The sequence below is a fragment of the Aquarana catesbeiana genome, linkage group LG11 (genome assembly GCF_042186555.1).
Source record: "Aquarana catesbeiana isolate 2022-GZ linkage group LG11, ASM4218655v1, whole genome shotgun sequence".
In the NCBI taxonomy this organism is placed as follows: Eukaryota; Metazoa; Chordata; class Amphibia; order Anura; family Ranidae; genus Aquarana; species Aquarana catesbeiana.
The window spans coordinates 249,767,912-249,788,893 of NC_133334.1; positions in this window are offsets into that span (position 1 = coordinate 249,767,912).

The following is a 20,982-nucleotide window of genomic DNA, read 5'->3' on the forward strand; positions in this document are numbered from 1 at the left end:
TAACTTTGCACATCTAGACTTTACATAGTTACATACTGTAGTTGTTCTGGTTGAAAAAAGACACACTTCCATCTAGTTTAACCAATAAAAGGTTATGGTCATCAGATCATCTGGTTATGTGATGCGCAGTGTCCTCACTGCCTTCGGATCTGCCAGTGGTGGTCGGTTGTCCTCGATAATGCAGAACATGGCACTGAGGTGATGATGTCAGGGTTGCTCTCTGTTTTTAAGGTTTCCTCATGGATTAGTCTATAGGGCACTGTACTCAGTGTGGGTCCTAAATCTTTTCCATGATGCTTGACCTTGGGGGTAATTTTATTCAGAAGACTGAACACATATTGGTACTGTGGGGGACAGCAGCTGCAAGGAGCTGAGTATGGTTGCCAAAGCTGCTTTTTTTAAAATGCCTGGGGACCATGATATAGACAAAAATTGGCCAAAACCTCCTGGCTTTTTTATGTTTCTGTGTCAGCAGTGGGGTCCTTCTGGGTCTCGTACTATTCAGATGGTGACGTATAGTGCAAGCTGACACAGTTGTACCCTATGCCTAAAGGTCAGCTTGAATTTGTCTGGATGTTGATCAAGGTTCTTTATCCACCATTCAAATAATCCTTTGTTGCAATCTTTGATCAATTTTTCTCTTTCGTCCCTATCCAGGGAGATTAGCTACAGTGCCATGGGCTGTAAACTTCTTGACAATGTTACGCACAGTGAACACAGGAACATTAAGATCTCTGGAGATGACTTGTAACCTTGAGATTGTACATGCATTTCCACAATTTTTGTTCTCAAATACTCAGACAAGATAGCGTTGAGTAAATTTTTCACCATTTTAACTGGTTGCTGGTGTGATATCTATATTGTCAGCACCTGTTAATTGATACAGATAAGTTTAATTAGAGGAGCATTACAAGCTTGGAATGCAATAATTTCTTACATTTCTGAGAAGGTGCCAATAATTTTGTCCAGTCCATTTTTGGAGTCTTGAGTGAAATATGCCAGATTTAGCTTTGCGTTTCTCTAATTTTTGTGTCATACCAATACAAACAAAGAAATAAACATGAGCATGCCCAAACATTTGTAATTGCAACAATTTTCTGGACAAAGTGGTGCATTATCTGACAGAAATGCAGGGGTGCCAATATTTTTGGCCATGACTGTGCTTACCAAAAGTCCTAAAATATGTTTAAAGTTGCTCTGCTTGGGACTTGCACATGGTTCAGGACTCATCACAAAGTGATTGCATTCTTGTCTGGGAATTGGTCACACAGTCACCCAGTAGTACATCATAGGAGGAAGGGGAAAAAAAGGATTAGGGGAGCAATTGAAGCGGAAGTAAATGGTAGGGAGACAGCTAGCATTTTCCATATTGTGCAAGTATGCACAACATAATAGCACATCATGACACATTTACCTCTGGGTTTGCTGTCCTCCAGTTGTGTAGGGTCTGAGTTCCCAGCATCCCTTGTATCCTCACCTGTGCCACATAATCTTCCTCTTCTTGCAAGTCTACCATCTTCTTGCTTTCATTGTACTATAGCTTCTATAAGTGAAAAGCACTTTAGGAAAGGAGGACAGGTGCACAAATGGAAGGTCCATCTCCTCTATTTTCTCTAGAGGCTTTTCATTCATTGAAGTAGTACAGCTTCTATGAATAGATGAGGGGAATGGAATGAGTGGGCAAAATTGGCAATCTTAGAAATATGTGTAGCCATGCCCCCGTAGGGGTTGCTGAATATTGTGTTTCACCTGTCACCCTGCCAAGCCCAGCATCCATCTCTTAAACACTCAGAGAAATAGAACAGTCTATAAGCTTTGTTTTTTTGTTTTTTTATTGAGGGGATTGAACTTGGATGGGAAAGGAAATTCATGGGATGCCCAGAAAGATTCAGTATAACTTGCTTGGGACTACTATATACATTTCTGTATATTCACTCCAGTCTTCTCTCCAGTACAGCTCTTGCTTAAGACTACTTTTCCTTACTCATACTTTCCTTACATCCTTACTCATTGCTGCAGACCATTACTCCTCAAGCACTTCACTTGCCGCAGATTCCCGGACCACCTAGCACCACATGGTAAGGCCTGACACTAATTCAGTCAGGCCTTAGTAAATTGCCTTTCGCGGGCAGGGTCCTTGGCCCCTATGATGTAGAAATAGTTCCAGTGCTAACTGTCCTCAACATGGCTACTGATTACAGTAAACCCTTCTCAGGCCCTGCCAGCCCTTTTGGCTGCAGCTGCCTCTTTCCACTGCCCTTCCCACAGTCCACTCTTCTGGTTCTGCACCCATCTCAAACTGCAAATTCCCAGTCCTCTCAGGCATTCCTCCCCAGTCCTCCTGACTGTGCTTCACTCACCAACTCTCCTGGCTGCGACCAGTTGTCCTCCCTGAAGTCTCTTAGCAGTGCTCTATCTCGCTGTCCCCTCCTTGCTCTCTCATGTGCCTCTCCTCCAGGATTTCTTCTCCTCCTGGTTGCACCTGAGCCCAGGCCCAAGGTCACCTCCTCCACTCAGACTCGGGAGCTCCCGACAGCCTCCAACCTCTCACTCCAGCTTTTCCACATTACAACTCCTCCCCAGCTGGGCTGACCCTGGGTATTTAAGGAGGCCTGCCCCCTGCCAATCCAAGTTGGGGATTTGTCAAGGCTCTGCAGAATACCCCAGGCAGCTCCACCTCTCCTCTCTCTAGCACCTACCTAACTAGAGGGTGCTACATATGGTTTATTAAAGTGGAAAGGACAATACAATAAGTATGGCTGGTACACTCAGAACAGCAATATACAACAAAAATATCATAAACAGTACAGTGTGTTGGGTTGGAGCAACCAGAGCCGCAACATCAGTGCACATTGTGGTAGAAGACAAAAAGGCAGAAGGTATAAAAACAGGTAACACAGACAGTATATCAAAACCAAGGGTTATTACTGGTATAACTGCAGGATCCCATCAGAAAGCAAGAAAAGGGAATGAGAGAAGGGGGAGGGAAGAAGGGGGGGGTCAGAAGGAGGAAAGAGGATGGAGGGGGAGAGGAGGGAGGGGGGGTCCAAAACACAACGGGAGATGTAAAAAAAATAAAACAAACATAATATTCAACAAAGTATATCCCAGATCAATTACCCCAGGAGGCTATCCAAGCTGTCCAAATTTTATCAAATTTCCTGGGGCAATTGCGGCTTTCATAGGTGAGTTTGTACAATGGTAATACTGTATTAATGGCTGCATGCCAGGAGGACACAGTAGAAAGTAAAGTGATTTCCACTTAAAAATGATCTCCCTCAGGGCATAAAAGGAAGCAAAAAAGACAAACCATTTGACATAATGGTTCCTCAGCTCTATTAACCCCTGTAGCACTGGAAGACTACCACTGCAGGGGTGGGGAACCGGAGAATGGAAGATTTCAACTAAAGCAGCAGCCAGAAGCACAAGGGATACATCACCTTGGATGTAAGCAATGTCTCTTATGTTCTTTTTATAAAACATTTATTGACTAAACTTAGGCTTAAAGCTACTTCCTGTTAGAGGGTGTCAAAGCTCTCTCCCTGTCTTCCAACTGTCCTCTTGCATTGTCACCCTGTCACATGGCCTTCTGATGGAGACTATAACAACACTCATGTTTCCATCTTCTACTGTTGTCACCATTGGGAAACTCACCCTGAGAGATTCCATGCAGCCATCATCGGAGAACATCTAGCCAGGAAATACTGGAAAGAGGTGCGGGAGATCAACAGTACATACAATTTATTACCAAAAGTATTGGGACGCCTGCCTTTACACGCACATGAACTTTAATGGCATCCCAGTCTTACTCTGTAGGGTTCAATATTGAGTTGGCCCACCCTTTGCAGCTATAACAGCTTTAACTCTTCTGGGAAGGCTGTCCACAAGGTTTAGGAGTGTGTCTATGGGAATGTTTGACCATTCTTCCAGAAGCATATTTGTGAGGTTAGGCACCGATGTGAATAAGAGGGCCTGGACCACTGCACAAAGCAAGGTCCATAAAGACATGGATGAGCGAGTTTGGGGTGGAGGAACTTGACTGACCTGCACAGAGTATTGACCTCAACCCGATAGAACATCTTTGGGATGAATTAGAGCGGAGACCGCGAGCCAGGCCTTTTCTTCCAACATCAGTGCTTGACCTCACAAATGTGCTGTTGGAGAATGGTCAAACATTCCCATAGACACAGAAGAGTTGATGCTTGTATAGCTGCAAAGGGTGGACCAACTCAATATTGAACCCTATGGACTAAGACTGGGATGCCATTTAGGTTCTTGTGCATGTAAAGGTAGGTGTCCCAATACTTTTGGTAATATAGTGTAGATGCAACAAAGGTTAAAAAATTGCGAAAATAAATTTTGGGGAAGAAAATGGCAATTGTCTATACTGTACATTTCTTGAGCATAATTAAATGTCATTCAGTTGTGGTTTACATCGACTTTAAGCAACTAATAATATTTTTCCTGATGGGCCAAATGAAGTTATTCACCTACCGTTATCACTATGGTTCCTGCTTCGCTGCCTGCCACGATTAGCATAGCTATACTTAATATGCTCTTCCCTAATGCCATTTTTTCCTGCCACTGTGAAGCGGAACTAATACACTTAGTCGATAAGTACATCAAAGACAGCGTATCTAAAGTAATAAATGGCTCTTGTGGTGGTAAACTGTATATGCAGAAGGCAATGAGTTTTTTTTTTATTTACTTTTCTTCAGTGTTCTTTTCCCTTTGAAGTAGCAGAGGATAAAAGTAAATAGCTTTATACCTTAGCAAAACAACTTCATTCAGCATTTTGTTATTGCATGTTTTTGCACTATTTTTAAATCACCTGTTGTGTTTATTTCATGCCAATGCTCCCATTACATTCAGCCTAATGTAAAAGAAGGATATTATTTTAGAGTGACTTTCAACTTCCTAAAAAAAAAAAAAATCCAGCCGAAAGTTTGCCTGCATAACTGTATATACAGTACATCTCCGGAAGCCTGGGTCTCCTACCATCAACACTACGGGGAGTGCCAAGTGCCTGTGCCCCCCTTCGTCTTCTGTGATTCCATCCTCTGACCCTTACACCACTACAGAACTCAACAGTGATGTAAGGGTTGGAGGATGGATTTAAAGATTGTAAGATGGGAAGAGGTGATCAACAGTAGGGATGAGATTCAGGTTCAGATTGAACATGGGCTCATGGTGAACTCAGGCTGTTTGCAGTTTGACCACCCATAGAACAAATTGGCCCTAACTGGCCAGTTCACCCACCCAAATACACGGCTGCTATAGTGGAAACAAACAGCTGAGAGTCCCATATGACACCATTGACCGAATTTGTTTAATGACCAGGATCCTCGCCACTGTGTTTACATTAACAAATACAGTAACTTCTTATAGCCTAGGCCAGTGATGGCGAACCTTGGCACCCCAGATGCTTTGGAACTACATTTCCCATGATGCTCATGCACTCTGCAGTGTAGTTGAGCATCATGGGAAATGTAGTTCCAAAACATCTGGGGTGCCAAGATTCGCCATCACTGGCCTAGACCATCTTTATGTAGGGCAACAATTCTTTTTTTCAGATCCTCAGAGAGTCCTTTACCATGTTGAACTTCCAATGACCAGTATGAGAGAGTGAGAGTGATAACACCAAATTTAAAAAAATACAAAAACATACTTGGGGGGCACACCCTAAAATGCTTTACATTCAAGATGGTGCTGCTATAAGACCAAAAACAGTACAAAACAGATTACTGCGCACACATACAAAAGTGACATTTATCCTGCAAGGCTAGTTAAAAACACCTGAACATATTCAAAAATACGGGGGTTTGGTCACACTATATGGTCATATATAGTGCCTGTGTCTCAACCATGGGAGATAAACTCCTCTATGTGGGAGAACTGAAGGGATTCCTCCTATGCAATGGTGGCCACTAATAAGAGATAATGAAGAGGGGGAGGGGTGCTCCAGCCCAAGAGACCTCTTCATTATCTCTTATTAGTGGCCACCATTGCATAGGAGGAATCACTTCAGTTCTCCCACATAGAGGAGTTTATCTCCCATGGTTGAGACACAGGTACTTTCGTTCTATTACTAGGGAGGGACCCAATAATTTGGGGTATGACCATACTATATGACCATATAGAGTGACCAAACCCCCGTATTTTTGAATATGTTCAGGTGTTTTTAACTAACCTTGCAAGATAAATGTCATTTTTGTATGTGTGCGCTGTAATCTGTTTTGTAACACCAAATTTAACACACCTGCTCCCCATTCACACATGAGACCTTGTAAAACTAAGGTGTCACATGACATCTGGGAGGGAAAATGGTTAATTGGGCTCAATTTGGACATTTTCACTTGTTTTACTCACTTTTGTTGCCAGCGGTTTAGACATTAATGGCTGTGTGTTGAGTTATTTTGAGGGAACAGCAAATTTACACTGTTATACAAGCTGTACACTCACTACTTTACATTGTAGCAAAGTGACATTTCTTCAGTGTTGTCACATGAAAAGATAGAATAAAATATTTACAAAAATGTGAGGTGTGTACTCACTTTTGCGAGATACTGTATAAGAAAAAGGAGAAAATGGAGAGTTTAGAAGGGAACTGAAACTGGAGCATGCTCAGTAGATGTTAAAAGCTGGACTACACAATCCCAGGCTGCAGTGGGGTTATATACAAAGAGGAAGGGACAGTAAGCAGCAGGATCAACCAGAATTTTTGCAGTTCACAGAAAACAAATGCTCGAGTGGATGAATGAGTATGAACAGGATGGGATATAGCATCTATTGACAGGTTTTGATGGTTTGGGTTTAACCACTAACGTACCACCCCATAACAAAAATACTGTGACAGGGCAGCCGCTCTGCACCGGATCACATACATGACATGTATGTTAGGTGGCATTGCCGGGTAGGGGGAGCATGTGCATGCCCACCACCCTGTCTGTGCTGTGATTAAGTACAGTAAGTCGTTTAGAAGGTCCAATGATTTATGGTCGGGAACCTGCAGCTTAGTGAATCACAGTACAGAGTCCTGAGTTTACTAACAACACAGGGCTCTGTTCACAGAGAAGCGATGTGGCTGTTTTTTAAAAACAACCACATTGATTAGTAAAAGTAAAAGTGGCACACCTTACACACATTACACTTGTTAGGCACACATTTAACCCTTTGATCACCCAGCTGTTAACCCCTTCCCGGCCAGTGTCATTAGTACAGTGACAGTGTATAGTATTATCACTGATCAATGTATTAGTGTCACTGGTGATGTAATTGTCAAGTTAGCCATTTCCCAGCCAGTATCAGTTACTTTCAGATTGCCCACCGCACTATCACTGGACCACTATAAGTCACTAATCACCACCATTACTAGTATATAAAAAAAAATACAGTAAATAAAACTTCCAGTATATATACACCATCATTTGTAGATGCTATAACTTTCACCCAAAGCAATCAATATACCCTTATTGGCATTGTGTTACCAAAGACATGTGGCAGAAACATTTTGGCCTAAATTTATGAAATTAGATTTTTTTTATTATTATTTGATGTTTTATAGCAGAAAGTCAAAAATATTTTTTTTTTCGAAGTTTCCAGTCATTTTTCATTTATATAATAAAAAAATAAAAAACTCAGTGGTGATCAAATACCACCAAAAGAAAGCTCTATTTGTGTGAAAAAAATGATATAAATGATATACGGGTACAGTGTTGCATGATCGCGCAATTGCCAGTTAAAGCAGCACAGTGCTGAACAGTAAAAATTGCCAGCTCAGGAAGGGGGTAAAACTTTCCAGAGCTTAAGTGGTTAATGACACTTTAAGGGTTACTAATGTTTTCCCGTACTCATTACATTGGGAAGGGGTGAGTATGTGTGGGTCCTCTTATTAAATAGGGGACTTCTATATATACATCCACCCCAATAATCCCCACATCCTTTTTGAGGATTGGAGGTAGGGAAAAGGCCCCTGTCCTTCAACATCCCCTTTCAAAGTACCCCATTGTTTAAAGGCCTGTGACCTTGTATGGTACGGGGGGGGGGGGTCTCTGCATGAATACTGCCCTCCTCTACTTTCCTGGCCAGCCAATCTGCATTCCTCGATACAGGTCTGATTGGAACTATAGAGGAACCCCATGATGTTTGTTTTTTCCTTTTTTATTGTAGGTATGCCACATATAAAGGGCTACATCATACTGATCTGTAACACCATGTGCAGCATTTTTAAGCGTTTGGATCCCTTCATATTCCTGATATGTTCCTACTGTACAATGTACTTTTATTAGAAAGTATTTTGTTCTCTTTGCATTGCTTCCTTTGTGTGAAATCCCTGGTGTTCCTGCCAGTCCCTCTGGTTTCCTATTAAAAACTGACCACACTAAGCAGAAGAGCACAGCGTGGTCAGTTCTCTAGCTATGCTGGGAACTCACTGTACTCTCCTCCAATGATCAGACTTGTCCTGATACGCCACCGCTGCACAAGAATTCACTGGCAAGCTCAGTGTGCTGCTGCTTCTCCTCCCCCATCTCCTTTGTAGCAGAGAACAGAGGGAATGTGATCACTTATAAAAAAGGGAAAAATATATTTATAATGTTTTTTTTATATTTATACAGAATGTTTTGCCTTTCATTGCTATTTTAAACTGAATGGGTTGTTTTACAAGGTGATTGTTTAAGACTTCCCACAAGCATGGGGAAGCCACTTGGTAGCCTCTTGGCTACTAAGCACTTTGACCCCCTTCCTGCCCAGGATAATTTTCAGCTTTCAGCGCAGTCGTACTTTGAATGAAAATTGTGCGGTCATGCAACACTGTACTCATATGACATTTTTATAATTGTTTTCACACAAGCAGAGCTTTCTTTTGGTGGTATTAAATTACCATTGGGGTTTTTTTTAATTTTTTGCTAAACAAATGAAAAAAGACCAAAACATTTTTTTTAAGTTTTTTTTTTCACTTTCTGTTATACAATTCTGCAAATAAGTAATTTTTCTCCTTCACTGATGTGCGCTGATGAGGCGGCACCGAAGGGGGCACTGATGAGGAGGCACTGATGAGCACTAATAGGCGGCACTGAAGGGCGCTGATAGCAAGCTCTGATTGCAACCGATAGGCGGCACTGATGGGCACTGATAGGTGGTGTGACGAACGTGGGTGTCAGATCCCTGCCCTCCTCGCTAGCTTGCAACGAAGGACCGGCCAACCTCACACCACGCTGTCACTTACGTAACAATGCCACTCTCAGCTGCGCCCAGCACAAAGATTTTCCAGCTTGCGGGACCACAATCTAGGTGCGAGCAGCCTGAGAGTGATTGTCACTGGGCTAATTACACAATTAACCCTTTAACTGCCACCACCCCCGTTTAAAAGACAGAGCCGGGGGAGACTCGTAATTTTAGCAATACCAATTATAATTTTAGAATAAGCGTCTGCCACACACACTGCCACCACAGACAGGTCTGCTCAGAGTCTTACTCTACAACAGTAGCGCCCTTCAAGAGGCAGGTTCGTTTATAGCTTGCATTAAGAGCTTTAGAGACAAGGTTAACACTTTTCAACATAAGAGTTTATTATGAAAAGGTCAAAGTTGATGCAAATAAAATATTTACAGAAAAAAGATGTTTCAAAAAGGTAAAGACAATATACAGCCACAAAGCAATAAGGTAGAATTGGGAAGAAAGAATACTTGCAATTAATGTCCGAGGGTTGATCAGAGTTCAATCGATGAGCTAGGTAATCGGTTCTCAACTCGGCAGATGTTTCTTCTTGGATGGTAAAAGGAGAACTCTCCATTGTCTTGGCATCTCCTCTTTTCTGTCAAATCAAAGGGGGTGTTGACAGTGACCAGTAACCAATCGTCTGGTCATCTTGTTTAGGGGTTGGTTGCTGGGAGGTGTCTACACTCATGACCACGTCCCAGGTAGATTTTGTAATACATATTCATATATCTGCATCTATAGTGTTTACAGACTCCAAATATCCATATTATTACTCAACTTGAGATTTCCTTCAAAACAAGTCTAAACATGCAATATCTATAATGTATAGCCTGCTTTGGAGGAATAAGTGGTCCCAGGGGTTTCCCATATGACCTGACATAGGGGTGTCTGGACTTGAAACGTTCCATATTATCTGAGGAAACTAAATATGTCCAGATTATGGCTGTGCTATTACTAAGTCAGAAGTTATGAAACATGCTGAAATTTCATACTTATAAGTTGGAGGTGTATTCAGACAATTTACAACCGAGGCCTGTTAGGTCTCTGAATGGAGAGGGTGACAGTTTTACGACAGGCCTGAACACTGCCCTTACAACAAATGTTTTCTACTGACCTAACCTGATTCTGTTTTCTCTGTTGAGATAACCTTTTCTGTTGAACTTAAAAAGCTTTGAATTCCTAAGACAAGGGAGGAGGGAGTTCAGATGTCTCTGTATGTTACATGGTTAGCCAAACTGTCATGGCTACTTCCACACAAGATGGCAGCTAGCTACAGCTTTTCATGTCCCGTACGTGATATCGTTACAGGTGGCACTAATGAGGAGGCACTGATTGGCAGCACTGATGGGCACTGATTGGCAGTATTGAAGGACACTGATTGGCAGCACTGATGGGCACTGATTGGCAGTATTGAAGGACACTGATTGGCAGCACTGATGGGCACTGTTGGGGCAGCACTGATAATCAGGACACTGATAGATGTCCCCTTTCACACTTGCCGGTTACCGGCTCTCCTCTCCTCATGCTGTGACAGCGTACAAGGAAAGGAATGCTGATAACTGGCAAGGGTGCTTATATTGTGATCAGCTGTGATTGGACACATCTGATCACATGTAAAGGGCTGCTATGATTGACCCTTTACTCTGATTTATGATAAGCTGTGTCCAAAGGACACAACAATCACAGAGTGTGCCAGGTGCGCACCGCAGTTCGCACATGGGGGGCGTGGTTCTGGGAGGACATCAATAGGTGCCATCCCAGAACTGGATGACCACGCTGTAGCTGTCATTTATGTATAGCCCGGTCGGCAAGTGGGATAAGGATTTGTGTATTGTCAACGTTGCCTTTGAAGTCCCCGTGAAAAGACAGAAGGTGTTTTCATAGGCAGAGCAGTATTTAAAAAAAAAAAAAGTTGCATTAGTACCTGTCCCCCATGGTAGTGTCTAGCTCCCTTTGTCCCCTTTTCAACATTAGTTTGTCTATTAGCCTTAGGCTCATGTTGAAGTAATAGTATAATTGTATTATGAGCAGCATAATAGTAGTATTTTACATAATACACCTATTGTTATAACAGTGTATCAAATATTATAATTATAGATTCATTATAATACTTGATAAACCTTTATAACATAAGCTACCGACACTATAATTTGGGTTACGTAAAGCAGAATGATGTAAATGAATATTATGTTGTATTATTATTATACTATTACATCTACACATACTGTAGTGTTACTATAATATGATTTCATTATCATTACATGGACATAACACCCTTAACCCATTTATAATTTGTTTTCCCTGTGGAAACATTTTTTTACATAGTATATATGAGTGATTCACATTTTAGACTCACACTATTCTCTATTATGTCATATTATTTTATTGCTAGTCCTGAAGAAGGGGGAGTTTTGAGCTTCTTTTCTTGCACAATAAGACTTGACTCATTTTTACTACTCTTGAGACCCCTTGAGGACTACTCAGGTGACAGAGAGCTGCCTTTTGGTTTGGAGTCGCAACATCTACCTCTTTTTCAAGGATCTGGTCTTGCGCTGTCTCAACACGATTTCTGTAAGGGCAAGCCTGAAGAGAGGATACAAGGCGACCTTAAAGTCTTCCATCTTTAATTATATTAGCCAACAAATGGTATCAATAAACACCAAACCTTTTGCACACAGCAAAATTTGTGAATACGGGAACAAGAAAACGGACAAGTGTGAATCAACCCTAAACTGTTAACTTTTATAGCTAGAATATAGCTGAAGTATTCTGTAGATATGGATATTGTTGCACTTACATTGGTCCAGCTTGGACCAATATAGTGCAAATATGTATGTGCCATACCTGGGCAATTCCCTGGGAACCTGGAAATCAGTAGTAGGCACAGAGATCGCTGCTAACTTTCTGGTCTCTTGCTGAGTGGCTGCCCTACTGCATAGTGAACATAGAAGGTTGCCCGCTCAGCATGCTTTGCATTTTCTCAATGAATGCAAAGCATTCTCTGATTGAAAAAGGTAGAGAAGTGGGGAGGTGATGTCATAGGGAAGCTTTAATATATGCCACCTGGTGCCAACACCCAAACCAAAGCAACTCACCCTCTTTTTTGGCCTCTTTTTTGGCCTCCGAACTCAAACAGCACTCAGAAAATCAACTGCTCCACTCTTAAGTGAATATTAGACAATATAATTAAATCTTGTTTATGGTGTAATATATATGAATTTATCATTATTGCTTATGGGGAAGCACAGTGGCTAAGTGGTTAGCACTTCCTCCTGGCAGCACTAGGGTTGACAGTTCGAATCCCAGCCATGTACAGAGATTTCATGTTCTCCCTGTGCCTGCATGGGTTTCCTCCGGGTACTCTGGTTTACTCCAAAGACATGCTGGTAGGTTAATTGGCTTCTGTCAAACTTGGTCCTAGTATAAATGTGAGTTAGGGACATTAGACTGTAAGCTCCTTGAGGGCAGGGACTGACGTGAATGTATAATACATATGTGAAGTGCTGCATAATTTGACAACACTATATAAATACTGTATATACAAATGTTAATTTTCAAGTTAGTAATGTGTGTATATATCCCAAAGATGTCTATTGGGTTGAGGTCAGGACTCTGTGCAGGCCAGTCAAGTTCCTCAACCCCACCTGCCTGCACAGTCCTGACCTCAACCAGATAGAACACCTTTGGGATGAATTAGAGTGGAGACTTTGAGCCAGGCCTTCACATCTACATCAGTGCCTGACCTCACAAATGCGCTTCTGGAAGAATGGTCAAACATTCCCATAGACACACTCCTAAACCTTGTGGACAGCCTTCCCAGAAGAGTTGAAGCTGTTAGTGCTGCAAAGGGTGGGCCAACTCAATATTGAACCCTACGGACTAAGACTGGAATGCCATTAAAGTTCATGTGCATGTAAAGGCAGGCGTACCAATACTTTTGACAATATACTGTATATATACAGTATCTCAAAAAAGTGAGTACACCCCTCACATTTTTATAAGTATTTTATTATATCTTTTTATGTGACAACACTGAAGAAATTACACTTTACTACAATGTTAAGTAGTGAGTGTATAACAGTGTAAATTTGCTGTCCCCTCAAAATAACTCAACACACAGCTATTAATGTCTAAACCGCTGGCAACAAAAGATTAGTACACCCCTAAGAGAAAATGTCCAAATTGGGCCCAATGTGTCAATATTTTGTGTGGCCACCATTATTTTCCAGCACTGCCTTAACCCTCTTGGGCATGGAGTTCATCAGAGCTTCACAGGTTGCCACTGGAGTCCTCTTCTACTCCTCCATGATGACATCACGGAGCTGGTGGATATTAGAGACCTTGCGCTCCTCCACTTTCCATTTGAGGATGCCCCACAGATGCTCAATAGGGTTTAGGTCTGGAGACATGCTTGGCCCGTCCATCACCTTTACCCTGAGCTTCTTTGGCAAGGCAGTGGTCATCTTGGAGGTGTGTTTGGGGTCGTTATCATGTTGGAATACTGCCCTGTGTCACAGTCTTCAAAGGGACGGGATCATGCTCTGCTTCAGTATGTCACAGTACATGTTGGCATTCATGGTTCCCTCAATGAACTGTAGCTCCCCAGTGCTGGCCGCACTGATGCAGCCTCAGACCATGACACTCCCACCACCATGCTTGACTGTAGGCAATACACACTTGTCTTTGTACTCCTCACCTGATTGCTGCCACACACGCTTGACACCATCTGAATGAAATACGTTTATCTTGTTCTCATCAGACCACAGGACATGGTTCCAGTAATCCATGGCCTTAGTCCGGCTTCCTTGTGCATCATCTTTAGAAGAGGCTTCCTTCTCAGATTACAGCCATACAGACCGATTTGATGCAGTGTGTGGCGTATGATCTGAGCACTGACAGGCTGACCTCCCACCCCTTCAACCTCTGCAGCAATGCTGGCAGCACTCATATGTCTATTTCCCAAAGACAACCTCTTTGGTTGACCATTGCAAGGCCTGTTCTGAGTAGAACCTGTCCTGTTAAACCGCTGTATGGTCATGGCCACCATGCTGCAGCTCAGTTTCACTGTCTTGGCAATCTCCTTATAGCCTAGGTCAGTGATGGCGAACCTTGGCACTCCAGATGTTTTGGAACTACATTTCCCATGATGCTCAACTACACTTCAGAGTGCAAGAGCATCATGGGAAATGTAGTTCCAAAACATCTGGGGTGCCAAGGTTCGCCATCACTGGCCTAGGTCATCTTTATGTAGCACAACAATATTTTTTTTTCAGATCCTCAGAATGAGGATGCCATGTTGAACTTCCAGTGACCAGTATGAGAGAGTGAGAGCGTGAACACCAAATTTAACACACCTGCTTACCATTCACACCTGAGACCTTGTAACACTAATGAGTCACATGACACCGGGGAGGGAAAATAGTTAATTGGGCCCAATTTGGACATTTTCACTTAGGGGTGTACTCACTTTTGTTGCCAGCGGTTTAGACATTAATGGCTGTGTGTTGAGTTATTTTGAGGGGACAGCAAATTTACACTGTTATACAAGCTGTACACTCACTACTTTACATTGTAGCAAAGTGTCATTTCTTCAGTGTTGTCACATGAAAAGATAGACTAAGGTCCCTTTCACACTGGGGCAGGAAGTGCGTCGGCGGCAGCGCTATTATTAGCAGCGCTTTACCGTCGTTTTAGCTGCGGTTTTCGGCCACTAGCGGGGGCGGTTTTACCCCCTTGCTAGCAGCCGAGAAAGGGTTAAAAACCACCTCAAAGCGCCTCTGCCTACGGTATTGCCATGCTGCCCCATTGATTTTAATGGGCAGGAGCGGTGAAGGAGTGGTGTGTACACTGCTCCTTCACCGCTCCGAAGATGCTGCTAGCAGGACTTTTTTTCCCGTCCGGCTAGCGCACCACTCCAGTGTGAAAGCCCTCGGGGCTTTCACACTGGAGACACAGCAGCGGCTTTTTTTTTCGGGTCGGTTTGCAGGCGCTATTTTTTGTGTAATTGCGCCTGCAAACTGTCCCAGTGTGAAAGGGGTCTAAAACATTTACAAAAATGTGAGGGGTGTACTCACTTTTGTGAGATACTGTGTGTGTATATATATATATATATATATATATATATATATATATATACACAGTGGGGACGGAAAGTATTCAGACACTCATTTTTCACTCTTTGTTATTTTGCAGTCATTTGCTAAAATCATTTAAGTTCATTTTTTTTCCTCATTAATGCACACACAGCACCTCATATTGACAGAAAAACACAGAATTGTTGACATTTTTGCAGATTTATTAAAAAAGAAAAACTGAAATATCACATAGTCCTAAGTATTCAGACCCTTTGCTGTGACACTCATATATTTAACTCAGGTGCTGTCCATTTCTTCTGATCATCCTTGAGATGGTTCTACACCTTCATTTGAGTCCAGCTGTGTTTGATTATACTGATTGGACTTGATTAGGAAAGCCACACACCTGTCTATATAAGACCTTACAGCTCACAGTGCATGTCAGAGCAAATGAGAATCATGAGGTCAAAGGAACTGCCTGAAGAGCTCAGAGACAGAATTGTGGCAAGGCACAGATCTGGCCAAGGTTACAAAAAAATTTCTGCTGCACTTAAGGTTCCTAAGAGCACAGTGGCCTCCATAATCCTTAAATGGAAGACGTTTGGGACGACCAGAACCCTTCCTAGAGCTGGCCGTCCGGCCAAACTGAGCTTTCGAGGGAGAAGAGCCTTGGTGAGAGAGGTAAAGAAGAACCCAAAGATCACTGTGGCTGAGCTCTAGAGATGAAGTCGGGAGATGGGAGAAAGTTGTAGAAAGTCAACAATTCTGTGTTTTTTCTGTCAATATGGGGTGCTGTGTGTACATTAATGAGGAAAAAAATGTACTTAAATGATTTTAGCAAATGGCTGCAATATAACAAAGAGTGAAAAATTTAAGGGGGTCTGAATACTTTGCGTCCCCACTGTATATATATATATATATATATATATATATATATATATATACATAAGTTATTACAGATTGAATTTTCTTCACTTTTTTTTTTTTTCATTTTTTTCACATTTTTTTATCACGGATTTTGTTAGGAAGATCTTCCATATGATGTCACCACAACCTATGTTTTAGAAAGAAGAGTTAGGGCTCTTTCACACGGATGTGTCTGTGTACAGAGCCCGCTCTGCTCAGCGGGAGATCGCTCCGTCGATCCCCGCTGAGCAGGCAGATGACAGGTCCGTCGCTGCACACTGTGCAGCAACGGACCTGTCAGAGCGCCGCTCTCCCCTATGGGGGATCGGATGAAGACGGACCGTAGAGTCCGTCGTCACCCGATCCGATCCGCAGATGGATGGAAAAGTAGGCTTTTCCTCCGTTACACTTTTTGGATCGGAGTGCATCGGATGTCAGCGGACATGTCACCACTGACATCCAACGCTCCATACAGGTCTATGGAGGGTCCGTTCAGGTCCGCCTAAAAAACTGACAGGCGGACCTGAATGGATCGTTCGTGTGAAAGAGGCCTTAGAAATATGCATCAGATGCAAGGCTGCACATATTGTATTTGCAAGTGTTTTTTATTTGAAAAGTCCACAGAAAACCACACAGCTGAAATTGTCCCTGGTATTTGTAGTATTGTGGGCAGTAACGTTTTGGGATGAAAAGCTGTCATGGTATACTAAAAGAAAACATTTTCACACACATATTGGCCCAAAATGTAGGACAGGTTATCAGCAGCCCATTAGGTTATTAGACAAGAGATCAAAGGCCCTTACAGTATGAAGAGACCAATTCATTTAGTTGTTTGCACAAAATAACCTCACAAAAGGCCTTTGAAAAAGAGCCGTGTTACAAATTGAAACTGAACTCCAGGCAGATATAAAAGACACATTAATGCAGCTATGTAATCATTATCATCATCACCTCTGCGGTTTTTATTTTTTGCGCTATAAACAAAAAAATAGCGACAATTTTGAAAAAAACGCATAATTTTTTACTTTTTGCTATAATAAATATCCCCAAAAAATATATAAAAAAACATTTTTTTTCCTCAGTTTAGGCCGATACATATTCTTCTACATATTTTTGGTATAAAAAAAAGGCAATAAGCGTTTATTGATTGGTTTGCGCAAAAGTTATAGCGTTTACAAAATAGGGGATAGTTTTATGCCATTTATATTAATATTTTTTTTTTATTAGTAATGGCTTCGATCAGCGATTTTTATCATAACTGCGACATTATGGCGCACAGATCGGACACTTTTGGCACAATTTTGGGACCATTCACATTTATACAGCGATCAGAGCAATTAAAAATGCATTGATTACTGTGTAAATGTGACTGGCAGTGCAGGGGTTAACCACTAGGTAGCGCTGTAGGGGTTAAATGTGTCCTAGGGAGTGATTCTAACTGTGGGGGGGGCTGTGTGTGACACAACACTGATCACCGCTCCCAATTACAGGGAGCTGTGATCAGTGACAGTGTCACTAGGCAGAACAAGGAGATGCTTGTTTACATCAGCATTTGCCCGTTCTTCCTCTCCGTGAGACGATCGCAGGTATCCCCGTGGACAGCTCACGAAGCTCCCAGCGGGCGCACGCCCGCAAGCCGCCTCTTAAAGGGAAAAGTACAGGTACGTGATTCTGCCAGTACTTGCCCTTTTGCCGCAGTATATCTGTGTGAGGCGATCGGGAAGTGGTTAAAGTGGTTCTCCAGTCACTTTAAAAAAAAATACTGTAGCTGTTGACTTTTAATAAAAGGACACTCACTTGTCCAGGGATCCAGCGCTGTCCTCACCTAGTCTGGTTCTTCACTGGCCTTTGGGTCCCTGGCGCTGCCATGCCGACTGTGGGAAGCTGACATTGAAGCCTTGCGACTTCACAGCCGGCTCCCCACTGGCTGCATGCACTGATCAAGTGGAAAGTTTCCAACAAGCCTGTTAGTTCAGTTCAACTTTTCATGAACTGCCAAACATGGATTGAAATTTGACCAGTTCCTGCTGAACCGGGTGAAATTTGATTCACGTATGGCCAGCTTTAGGCTTATAACTCTAGACAGACCACCGACTGGACTTTTTTAGCAGACTCATCTTGTACTTTTTTTTTATACTTTAAATCTTGAATTTGTTTTAAAGAAGTAAAGGAAACAGCAAAGGAAATGAGAAGATACATTCTCAAAGCTTAGCAAGGTATACAGAGTAGATTGTTAAGAAAGCTAACAAACATATCATTTAAAAAGTACAGGAATGTAAGTATCAGTCCTATATACACGATGGCTATAAGGGGAAACAAACTGAAGGGTACCTATGCAGTACCTATATTTAAGTTTTGTTCTGAACTCAGATTATTACTAGAACCAGCGGTTAAGTCACACATGTATATCAAATCTGTCATACAGTATTATTAGGTACAGTACATAGTGCTGATAGATGTGTGGTAATGGTAATATACTGAGGAATGTAAATAGAGGAATAAAGAATGCTATAGAGTTTAGGGTCAAGAGGATCCATCCAGATTTGCACCTCTAGGGTCTTTGAGCCAAAGTTCATAGTCTTTGTTGAATGGAAAGTTTGACTTTGGAAAAAAAGAATTCCATTTTAAAATGGTTGTCTAGGATTATGATTACGTCTTGGAGGGATGGAGGTAGAGACTTCCATTTTCTGGCTATTTGCTAATTGTGCAGCAATAAGGATGTGGGTGGCTATGGTTTGGAATTGTCTGGGCCATGAGGGGATTGCCAAACCTAGTAGAAGATCCAGTGAGGATAATTTAGTTGTCATGGGGATGACTGAGTGGAGGAGACTCAGAATCCAGAAGAGGGCTGGACATTCCCACCACCATATGTGGAAAAGAGTTCCTGGAAGACCACAATTTCTCCAGCACAGATGGTGAGGTGTTGGGGTAAATCTTAGCAAGTTTGGTAGGGTTATAGTACCACTGCTGAAAGAGTTTTTGTAATGATTCTCAATGTGTGGTACAATGGGAAAACAGTGAAGGTCACGATAACGCCTTGTACCATTAATCCATTAATCCAGTGGTGGGGCAATCTTGTATTTTTAATAAAGTACAGGTGACTGTTATGCTGAAAAAGAAAAACTAGAGTTTTAAAAATGGTTTCCAAGTTACAGTAAACTGCTAGACTTTTGCTGTACTACATAAGACTGTTAGGTTGCTGCCAAATTACAAGTTACTGTACATAAGTAAAAGTGGCATGAGTATTCTTACTTGAATCTTGATGTGCTTTGAGTATTTTTTCCCAGATATGCTGCTCTCTCAGGTTGTGCCAGATGACTGGTCCTGTCTCCACCCCCTCCTGTGGTTTTTTGCAAGCCACCTGTAGAGGGTGGGGCCTGCTGGGTCCCTCCCACAGCTCTGCTCTCTGCACAGGCTATATACACCACAGTGATGATGTCACTACTACTGTTACACTGTATTATCTTGGTTAGCAAAAGTGTTTTGTGCACAGAAAGTGGATTTATACCCTTTGTGGCTGTTTAGGAAAATATTCTAAAAATATATGTTTTTGTGCCCAGATTTTAGCTTTGAAGGGGGTAAAACCTTCCGGGGCTGAAGTGGTTAACTTCAACGACAAAATGCGGTTTCTTATCGATTGGTTTTTGATCTATTGTTGATTAATATGGCTCTGTTTTTGAGGGCTTCATTTTGATTGATCTGTTTGTGTTATCCTGAGGGAGGTTTGAAATGTAATTCCCTTGCTTCTTAGTTTTTCTGTTGGTGTAGGATCCACTAGATGGTGGGCAGTCATGTGTAGAGGATTCACCGCTGGGCTCATTGTGTGCGCGATACGTAGCTGGATGGGCAGAGTAGCGCCCTTCCAAGGTGTGCATGCGTAGTCGGGTGGTCGGGATGTGGGTCTGGGCATGCACAGTGGCATCTGTTACTGTCCATGCTCCATCATGACATCATTACGTCGGGTGGGGCAGGAGGGGTATATATAAAGGAGCAGGCTCCTGCACTCATCTTGCAGGTGCATGTCAGGACTGGCAGTGTGGGTTGCCTTTCTTGGTACAAGGTGAGCTCTGAAGTTTTAAAACTATTAGTTAAGATGGACACTTGGCATCCACCGGCTGCATTTTTTGTTGGTTACACTTATTTAACTGGTGGCTCAATATACTATATGTGTTGAAGACACCGTAATCCCCACTGAGGTATATAAAATTGCTGACGGGTATTTCAGCCTCTGCCTAGTGTGTCCTGAACATGTTTAAACATTCCTTTGGATTACTCTGGAAGGTATTTGCTTGCTGATACATGTAATTATTTTTTGGTGGCATACTAAGGAATCAACATATGGGTTTACCTACTGGAACACAGACACATATATCTTTTTTGTTATTATCTTTATCTTTAGAATACTGCTTCTTGCTGTCCCTCCTGTGGCCTAGCAAATACTACTACATTGAGGGGTTGTGCTGATTGATGTGCCTGGTTGGAGCGAGTTCTTTGAATATTGCTTGATCTATGTTTCAAGTAGACATGTGCGCAGTCAATAAATGTATTTTGTTTAGTTCCGTTTCGTATTAAAATTAATTTGTAATTTGTGTCCGAAATTCAATTCAGATTCGTACGAAATACGAATTTTTGGTAGGCTCGTAAACTTTTCGTAACAATAACGAAAGTTATTTATGATAAATGTATCATTATGAGAATCTCCCACCATCCCTGTGCTGTGCTGACTTCCTGGGTTTTTAGCTTTTAGTTTCGTTAACTTTTCGTAACAATAACGAAAGTTCGT